Here is a 10,076-nt window from a genome sequence, read left to right on the forward strand (position 1 = left end):
AATTAGTTAAAACTTAAAGAAATAGAGAAGATCAAGATAAAAATAAAATAGGAACAAAATAAATTGATAATGGAGTTTTTCTAGTGTGGATTACGTCTATGGCTCCTATCTTCAAGGGAGTGGCCTCTTTATTATTCTCCCAATATTGCAATTAAAGTAAGGAAATTCCTCCAAAAGCTTGCTTCAAACGAGCTCTTTGCTAGTAAGTGGTGGCCTCTAAAATACAACTGAAAACCTCCCATGATTGCTACAAAATAAATCTCTCAAGAACCTAAAAAAAAAACACATGTATAAAACTAAGCTCAAAGCTCTTGGCACTATAAAAAAATCTCATTTTAAAGATTGTCACGTTGCTAATCCTTTTACATATTTACAGCATTGGAGTCCACAGCCCCAAGGTAAAGCCTATGAAGGTTGTGCCATATTGTTTTAAACATATATATTCAAAATATTGTTATACATGCTTCGACCAACAAACAATATAATGTGTGGCTTGTCCACATGTATATACCGTAATAGTTGCTTAGTAATGTTTGTTTTTTTAATAAAATGACCCTACCAACATAAATATTCCATTGCAATTAATATTGGTATAACCATATAAACTACATTATAATGTATCAAGGATCGTAGCATGATGGATTAACACATGACATTGCCCAATTAAGGACACAAAATGGTCTCGTTTATAATAATCAGAATCTTGCCATAACAACTAGATCCCTATCATGCTTTAACAAGTTTACCCATTAACATTTTGGACTTTGTTGATTGGTGGTTATTTAAACTGTGTGTTGTGTTGTTGGCATGATAATATGTTTGTCATTGCTAAATTTTCTATACTGATATGTGGAGTTCGTAGGGTCAAACTCGTGACCTTCATTTCAATTGATAATTGGTTACAACAACTTTTAAGTATGGAATATGTCATTTATAAAATGAAATGAATGAATGGCCCATTGGTTGGGGTGATTTCCACCATACCCGTAGGTTGCTAGGTTGAGCCCCATAGCTCCAGTTGTATGTCGTTATAAGACATTTAGTTATGGGTTTATTCAACACCTTTATAGTGCTTTGAGGTGCCATGTGGCACTCTCTGATTAGGTCACATGGCATGCAACCCTAGGTCTAGTTTTCCACCATGCCATGTCACTACAAACTCAATGCTATGTGTCATCTCCATGTTGTGCCATCTGTTGCACTCAAATACTTCCACGTTGCCTTTTTCGTACTATCGCAAGTCTTGGTAAGTTTGACTTTTTACTTATTGGTCAAAATATTCAAAATATCATAACTTCTTCCTATAGACTTTGTTCGACACAATTCAAGTGGAGTTGGAATCGTTCCATCAAGCTCTTTAACACGGTGTTGCTTGCATCAAATTTTGGGAACTTTGAATTTTAGGCCTTTTTGGATCTTCCCATATTATTATGCTTCCCTTATGATTATATTTCTCAATAGGAAGCAATAAATAGTGGATGCCTAAAAAGATATATTATGTTGAACTTGATCTTCATTCACTTGACAATTTAAGTTAGTCAACATTAATGTCACAATGTCAAATAACCATTTAAGAATAGTATCCTCCAACATAACCCATGATATATGTCACATGGTAAAATAAAATTTAATAAATATCATTACTAAAATCAAATTATATACTTAATCATATTTTTCCATAATTAACTATGATTGAAATTATTTGATTATGATTATTAATTATTTGACAACAATACATTATGTTTCAACACAATTATTTATAATATTCCACTTTTAATTATAGTTAGCTATAATGAATCATATAAAAGAAAACATTACCAATAATCATTCATTCTCATGTCTACATAACTTATTATTGTATTAATTAATCATGTGTAAATGAATTTATTCATATTAATACATAATGCATGCTATAACATATAAAATTTACTATATTAAAATATTATGCCATCATTCTTTTAGATATGCATTTGTTTATTAATGTGTTCAATAAAAATTATATTAACCTTTATTATTATAATTTATTACGCCGATAGGTGTCCCTCCTATTGGAGTTGGTCACTTTAAGCATTTTCTTAATTAATCTTTTTGATCGGATGGCCTAAATTGAAAGATGTCAGTGTATTCTTGTGGTTACCACTATATCAATGGATAGATTTCACACCACTAACTTATGTGCATGTCTAAATCACATGTTTAAACCATACTTAAATTATTTTTTTACAAAGCATGATTAAAAAATTACCATACCATTTGTTAATCGCCACCTATTATGATTAAGACGAAGTGGAAAGACTAAAAATGGTTGTGAAACATATGAATCGCCATCACCATCCATTTCAATTACGTTAGGAACACCAACAGTTTCAATTCCGCCTAGACATCACTCACCATTTCAATTCTCCTATACGAAACGTGGCCAGAGGGATGTAAGACATTGATTTAGTGTGGCAATCACTAACATTTTCAATTTCATATAGCCATCACTTACCATTTCAATTGGCCTCCTCCATGAAGATAACCACACATTAGATGGAGCAACACATTAGATGAAGCTTCACTCGAGGGATGTAACATAGTGTATGTGCCGAAAATGTAAGATAGTGTATGTAGGGAACTATGTCGGGAACTATTCTTTTGGAGGAGAAAATTTGGCAGAGGGACAGCATGGACACGAAGGAGCAGCCTGCAAGATTGAAACACCTCAAGTCTCAAGTCACGGTAAGTCATATCGTTCAATATTTTTACACTGTACGCTGTATATGTCTATACCAACTTCGATAAATAATAATATTGAGATTATTGCAGATCCATGGTACCAAGTCGGCCTCGTTCTGATAACATCACTCAACAGTGCGTATGCATTGGGGTATTCAGGGATCGTCATGGTTCCCTTGGGATGGGTAGGGGGCACCTTGGGATTGATAGCAGCAGCCTTCATATCACTCTATGCAAACACCCTCCTAGCGCGTCTCCACGAAACTGGAGGCATCTAACATAGTCGATACAGAGACCTAGCTGGTCACATTTATGGTAAATTTCTTTTACACTCACCCATCCCATTCAATATAATACTTTCTTGTTACTTTCATCAAATCAACATCTTCATACTTGCACATAATCACTTCTTCCTTTCATATCGATTGTGATTGTGAATTTTCCCAGGTAGGAAAATGTATTACTTGACATGGACTCTACAATATATCAATCTATTCATGATCACCACTGGATTTATCATTCTAGCTGGACAAGCTTTGAAGGTAGCTCCCTACTCTTATACTTAATTACCTCCTATCCCCAAGCCATGCTCCCCTACTTTGACATGCAACAATTCCTTATTAATTATCTATTTTTCATCTCTTCTGATTAACTGTTGTGCAGGCAATATATAATTTACACAACAATGAAGCTACCACGCTAAAGCTACCTTACTACATCACAATTACAGGAATCATTTGTAGCATTTTTTCATTTAGCATTCCCCACTTATCGTCTCTGAGGTTGTGGCTCGGTGTTTCAACATTCTTAAGTTGCATCTATATCATTGCTGCTATTGGATTGTCTATACGCGATGGTATCTCTCTTTTCTTTTAACCAGGATACATCTTACTTGTGATGCTTACATATCTTCTGGTTCATGGTCCTTGTCAAGTTGGGTATTAAAACAATTGCTTGGAGCAAAATCTTAATTTTCTGCTTACTTTGGATATGTAGGTCTCAATAGCCCAGCTAGAGATTATGAGATTTCAAGTTCAGGTTCAAGTAAAAGAAGAATGTTTGGAACAATTGGTGCTGCAGCAAATCTCATTTTTGCATTTAATTTAGGCATGCTTCCAGAAATACAGGTATAGCAAAAGTTTCGTTTAATGATATGACTAGCGCGTAGAAAAAAGAAGGTTATGGTCTATTACTTCTCTGTTGTTGATCTTCTCCCGAAAGATCCAACGGTTCATGGTAGATTTTGGGTTGACAAGACACACGAGGGTTAACCGCTCGATAAAGTGTTTTCCCCACACTTCTACATTGCTATGTGTCCTCTGATTTGTGGAATCAAAGCCAAAACTCTCGATACTACTTACCACTGCTTTGCCACTCGAAATACCACTCCAGGTTATAAACCCTAATGGAATGGTTGTAGATATGTGAAAACCCCATGTACGATTTTCTGGATACAAAGTTTAGAAGGAACAACAAAAGTGTGTATTCTGTTCGTAATTGGATAGTGAGGGTGTTGGCGTGAGGGACATATCTGATAATGACCACACTTGTTGGGGTTCTTCTTCCATTGGTGGGTGATTTTATGAATATTATTGGCACAATGAGCGTGATACCATTAACATTTGTGTTGGCAAACCATATGTATATTAAATTTAAGGGAAAGGATTTGATTTCATTAGGGAAGACGTGGCATTGGGTGAACGTATGTTTTTTCACCTTGTTATCCATGATAGCAACTATGGCAGCATTCTGATTCATGGTTATTGACTCCAGAGCATACCATGTCTTCGCTGATCTGTGATCATACATGTAACTATATAATTGTAGCTACTATATTCATGCGTGAAAGATATTCATTCAATTCCAAATTGCATTGGAGGTATTCAACTAATTGCTGGTAACAATCATAAGAATCATTAAGTTGCTCACTAACAACTTATTTCAATGCAAAAATCTCACATACTTTCATAAAATCCTTAAATAGAGTTTCATTAAGCATATAAAATCCCCCCAACTCAAATAAATATGACATAAATAGAATAAAAGGCCCGAAAATCCAACATATATTTATGACATAAGTAGAAACAAAAAGCTTATAAATATAAAATGCTCACATACTTTTATAAAATCTTTAAATAGAATTTCATTAAGCATATAAAAACCCCACAACTCAAATAAACATGACATAAAATAGAATTAAAAGCCTAAAAAAGTAATATCTAATCTCATAAATATGAAATTCATGAAATAAGTGCCCACAAATATGTGTTAAGAAAAAAAATATAGTAAAATCACTCGTCAGCTAGAGATTTTTGTCATCAAAAGTCTATGGTATAGCATATCTCACCACCATGCATTCATAGTCTTGTAAATACTCTATACAACAAGACCTAAACTTTATGTAGAAGCTAAATTAATAAAAGTTGCTAATCAAACATGAATGCCAAGAAAACACTATAATTTTTTAGTGATAAAAATATTCGTCTCCACATTAAAAAATATAGTTTGATTAGTAGAATCATTTCCAAGATTGTGAAGAACACAAATAACCAATATATACATGTATTAATCCATTTATGTATGACCTTTGGTTTCTAATTTTAACCAGATCCAATTTGTATTTCTTGATCAATAATTTTTTTTAATATATATATATCTATCTATATATATATATATATATATATATATATATATATATATATATATATATATATATATATATATATATGACCTAGCTACAAAAAAATGTAATAATATATACCATGTTTAAAATTAATTTAGATTCAATTTATATTTGTTGATAATAAATTTTTTAAAAGAAAAAATGACATATTAAAATTTTTCTTATTAATTTTCGCAAAAGTTAACAATAATATTTACATTTTTTCCATAAGATTTTCATTTTAATTATATATGGTTTCATTACTTAACGCATGAATGTCTTCATATATAACTATCGTTGCAATTGGTATAAAGCTTATTATTTCAATGATATTTTATCAATACTTATTTTCAAAAAACTTATATGGATTTGTCACATTAATAATTAATGCATACAAATCTATATCATTCATGGTCAACCATGGTCCAATGTTGCATTGTGACAAAGATTGTCTCTATATGAAAATCAACCATGGTCCTACGTCACATTGTGACAAATATTGTCTCAATATGAAAATCAATCATGGCCAACCATGGTCCAACGTCACATTGTGACAAAGATTATGGGAATATGAAAATCAACCATGGTCAACAATGGACAACCATGTTTAGTTTAGGGTTTATAATATTTATTCAAACGTCGCATTGTCACTAGATTATATATAAAAATCAATCATGGTCAATTATGCTCAACCATGGTCAATCATGGTCAACCATGGTCAATATGAAAATCAACCATCATCAATCATGATCAGCCATGGTCCAACATCACATTGTGAAAGAACTGTCTCAACATGAAAATCAACCATGGTCAACCATGTTTCAACATCGCATTTTGACGAAGATTGTCTCAATGTGAAAATCAACCATGGTAAATCATTATCAACTATGGTCAACCATGGGCAATAATCATGTTCATAATGTGACGAAGATTGTCTGTTTGTCCAATGTCACATTGTGATAAAGATTGTTTCAATATGATAATCAACCATGGTTAATCATCGTCAACCATGGCCATTCATGGTCAAACATGGTCCAACATCACATTATAAAAATTATTTTCTCAATATGAAAATCAGTCATGTCAACCATCTTCAAACATGGTCTACCATGGTCAAATGCCACATTGTGACAAATATTGTCTCTAATGAAAATCAATCATGGTCAATTGTGGTCAACAATGGTCAATATGAAAATCAACCATGGTCCAACGTCCCATTGTCACAAAGATGTCTCAATGTGAAAACCAACCATTCTTAATAATGGTCAACCATGGCCAATAATCATGGTCACATTGTGATGAAGATGGTCTCTTGGTCCAATGTCACATTATGAAAACCATGGTCATCCATGGTCAAACATGGTACAATGTCACATTGGGACAAATATTGTCTCAATATGAAAATCAACCATGGTCATCCATGGTCCAACATCACATTGCGACAAATATTTTCTCAATATGAAAATCAATCATGTTCAATCATGGTCCAACATCGCATTGACAAAGATTGTGTCAATATGAAAATCAACCATTGTCAATGATAGTCAACCATGTTTATTTTAGGGTTTTTAATATTTATCTTAGGGTTTATATACCTTGGGTTTATAATATTAAACCCTTGGGTTTAATATTATTCCCTTGGGTTTTTAGTATTAATCCATTGTATTTATTAGTCCCTTAGGTTTATAATATTAATCCTAAGGTTTTATAATATTAATCCTAAGGTTTATAATATTAATCTTAGGGTTTATATTCCTAGGGTTTAATATTAATCGTTGGGTCTAATGTTATTCCCTTCAGTTTATAATCCCTCAGGTTTTTAATATTAGTCCAATGCTTTTAGTAATCGCTTTGGTTTATAATATTGATCCTAGGGTTTTAATATTAATCATAGGGTTTGTATTCCTAGGGTTTAATATTAAACCTATGGTTTATAACATTAATCTTATGGTTTAATATTAATCTCTTCAGGGAAAATTTTAAGAACCCCCCCTAAATTTATATGTATAATAAATGGGTGAATCTCCATGGTATATAGGGAAAATGGAAGGCTATTTTATCAATAATATAATATGTATATATAATATTTTGGCGAATCTCTCACCAGGCATGGCGAATATTTTACTCAATTATAAAATCTTGTAAGATCTTGGCGAGTCTTTCACTAAGTAATAAAACTTTGTAAATTCCTAGTGAATCTTAGCATTGTGAACTCTTAGAGAATTTTTTGAAAAAAGTATAAAACCATATATGACAAGAGCCACATGGTGGCAATATCACTATTTTTTTTCACATTTCCACGACATGGAACTTGTTTATAAAATTATAAAAAATCCAACCAAGTCCCTTATAATATGCAGGTAAGCTTATAATAGAGTCTGATACCTCTAGTATGCTTGTCTTCATTCAAGTGTCATAGCTACTATACTTAACACTGTGAATCATGACTCTCTCAAAACTCAACTCTATAGTGTAATTAAAACCTTTGGAAATTGAATCTCACAACTCTATAAAAAGGATTAGTGAAATAGAAGCTTTTGTGAATGAGCCCACTAACTATCACTGCTAAACAATCAATCTAGACTATGAAGTCTTCCATCTTTATCACAATCGTGCTCACAATCAAGGGAGTGCGACCACCTGGCCTAACATAATGGCCATCATAGCTTCTAGTAATCAACAACCACCTTGCAAGGACATCCTAGCTCATGTCTCATGAATTTTATTCATCAATCTTAACTGATATAAATCTTATAAAGATAATATTAGAATCCTCTCCAGATTCATTATTAATACAAGGGTAAAGGAAATTTTCTAGCTCAAGGCACTAGCCAATACCAACTTTCGTATTTGTAACCCCTTTTTGGGGATGCACCTACCCTTCCTTGTTGGGTTTCTGCCTTGTAACATAGTTCAAGGATCACAAGATTTTCCAATCTTCCTACTCCATTAGACACACTTTATATGCTATACATAGTGAATGGAAAAGAAGCATTATAGAACACACAATTTCACAGAAGGAAGAAAAATCTTAGTCAGTTCAATATTAAAATCTTAACCACTAATTAATAAAGAATATCAAGTATTGTAATGAATTGTTCCTAGTTATTTATTTACAAGTTGTAAAGAATGTAGTGGAATGGAAAATATTACTTAGGAAACCCTTCAATATTTTCTACTAATATGTCTATGCATGTACATATGAAATTAAGAGCAGTGTTGAATACAGAGTTTCCTTTTCTCTTGCCTCCATTTTGACAAATCAGTGTGAAATCAGTGTCACTTTGAATCTCCTTTCCTGTGTGGATGTTTTGACAAATCAATGTGAAATCAAAGTCACTTTGAATTTCCTTTCCTACGAGGGATCACATCCATAGTTGATTAGTAAAAGATAATCTACTATATATTATGTTCAAGAAACTGACTGCAATCTACAGTGGAAATGAGACCTCAATTCTTATTCTGAATTTGAATATCTCAGGACAACATAAGAGATAAAAATGCATATGGCCTTAGTAGCTAGAAAACAATCACTCCATCATTACAAGACCACCTATATTTCGGCACTTAATCTAAATAATGGCACTAGTTGCAGTGCTTATTTGCATTAACACCAAGGAAAAGCAACAACAATGTTTCAAAGCACACTTACTGGAAATGTTGTAACGTTCCGAGAATATTTAATGATAGCATCTGAACCTCATAGCTATGGTGGGGAAACTAGGGAACCCAAATCTTGGAAGACATCTCATACCAAATCTGAGAAAAAAATAAAAAAGGGAAAAATTCAAAATCTATAAATCAAGCAATGAATTGTTTATAGATAAAATAAAATTCCTTTAATTAACAGTTAAATTTTGGTGATATATTTAAATATTTAGTAAGAGGGGAACTTCAAACCATGGAATATTAACTTTTTCACTACTGTCATCCCTCAGTGATTGAGATTACAAATCAATACTTATGGAAAGATTTTAAGAAATTCTATGAAATAGTAAACCATAACCTCTATTTTCAAGCAACAAAATCAAGACATTGTTACATCAAGAGCCATAATTGATACATAATCAATGAATCAAGTCCTTGTATTGCATAGGCTTGTTTCACAACCTCTATTTTCTCAATAACAAAATCAAGACATTGTATGTGGTTATTGCCAAAAGGAAACTACGTTCTAATTTGGAAGAGGATCTTATCAAAAGACATGGATTTATTCAAAGCTACAAAGCCTAATGGGTTACTGAAAAATAAGTTGGAATATGGGATCATGATACTTAAATTGAAAAAATATGCTTTCCTTTTAGAAACATTACAATTATACAATGTTTTTTGAAAGCATTAGAATTTGAAATTGGGCCTTTCTATCAAGACAAATTTTCATTAACAGAGTGTACTTTCCTACCTGAAACGTTGTAGATATCCAAGAAAAACATGAAGAGCATAAGAAAACTTAGCATAATGTACTTTCTTTCCTTCCTTAAAATTCTTAAAGAGTTGATCTTCCCCAAGTCATCAAGTAACTTTTGAAGGAAATGACAATTAGTAATAGTCCAATCCACAACTGAAGATGTGTCACAAATACGAGGGGGCATCTCCTCCAAATCACAAAAGTGCTCCAGCTTAAAATCTAGCATTATTGGAAGCTTAATGCTCCACTGGGTGTTATTGAACCCAAACATTTTTCCAATCTTCACTA

General features: G+C 32.4%; 1 pseudogene; it reads left to right on the forward strand.

Annotated features, from left to right (window-relative positions):
* The first annotated feature begins 2,619 nt into the window (after positions 1 to 2,619).
* Positions 2,620 to 3,851, forward strand: LOC149226371 (putative proline transporter 2; annotated as a pseudogene).
* The last annotated feature ends 6,225 nt before the right edge of the window (positions 3,852 to 10,076 follow it).

Source organism: Pinus tabuliformis, chromosome J, assembly GCF_031772625.1.
Source record: "Pinus tabuliformis cultivar Carrire ecotype Pingquan chromosome J, CPIR1, whole genome shotgun sequence".
Lineage (NCBI taxonomy): Eukaryota > Viridiplantae > Streptophyta > Pinopsida > Pinales > Pinaceae > Pinus > Pinus tabuliformis.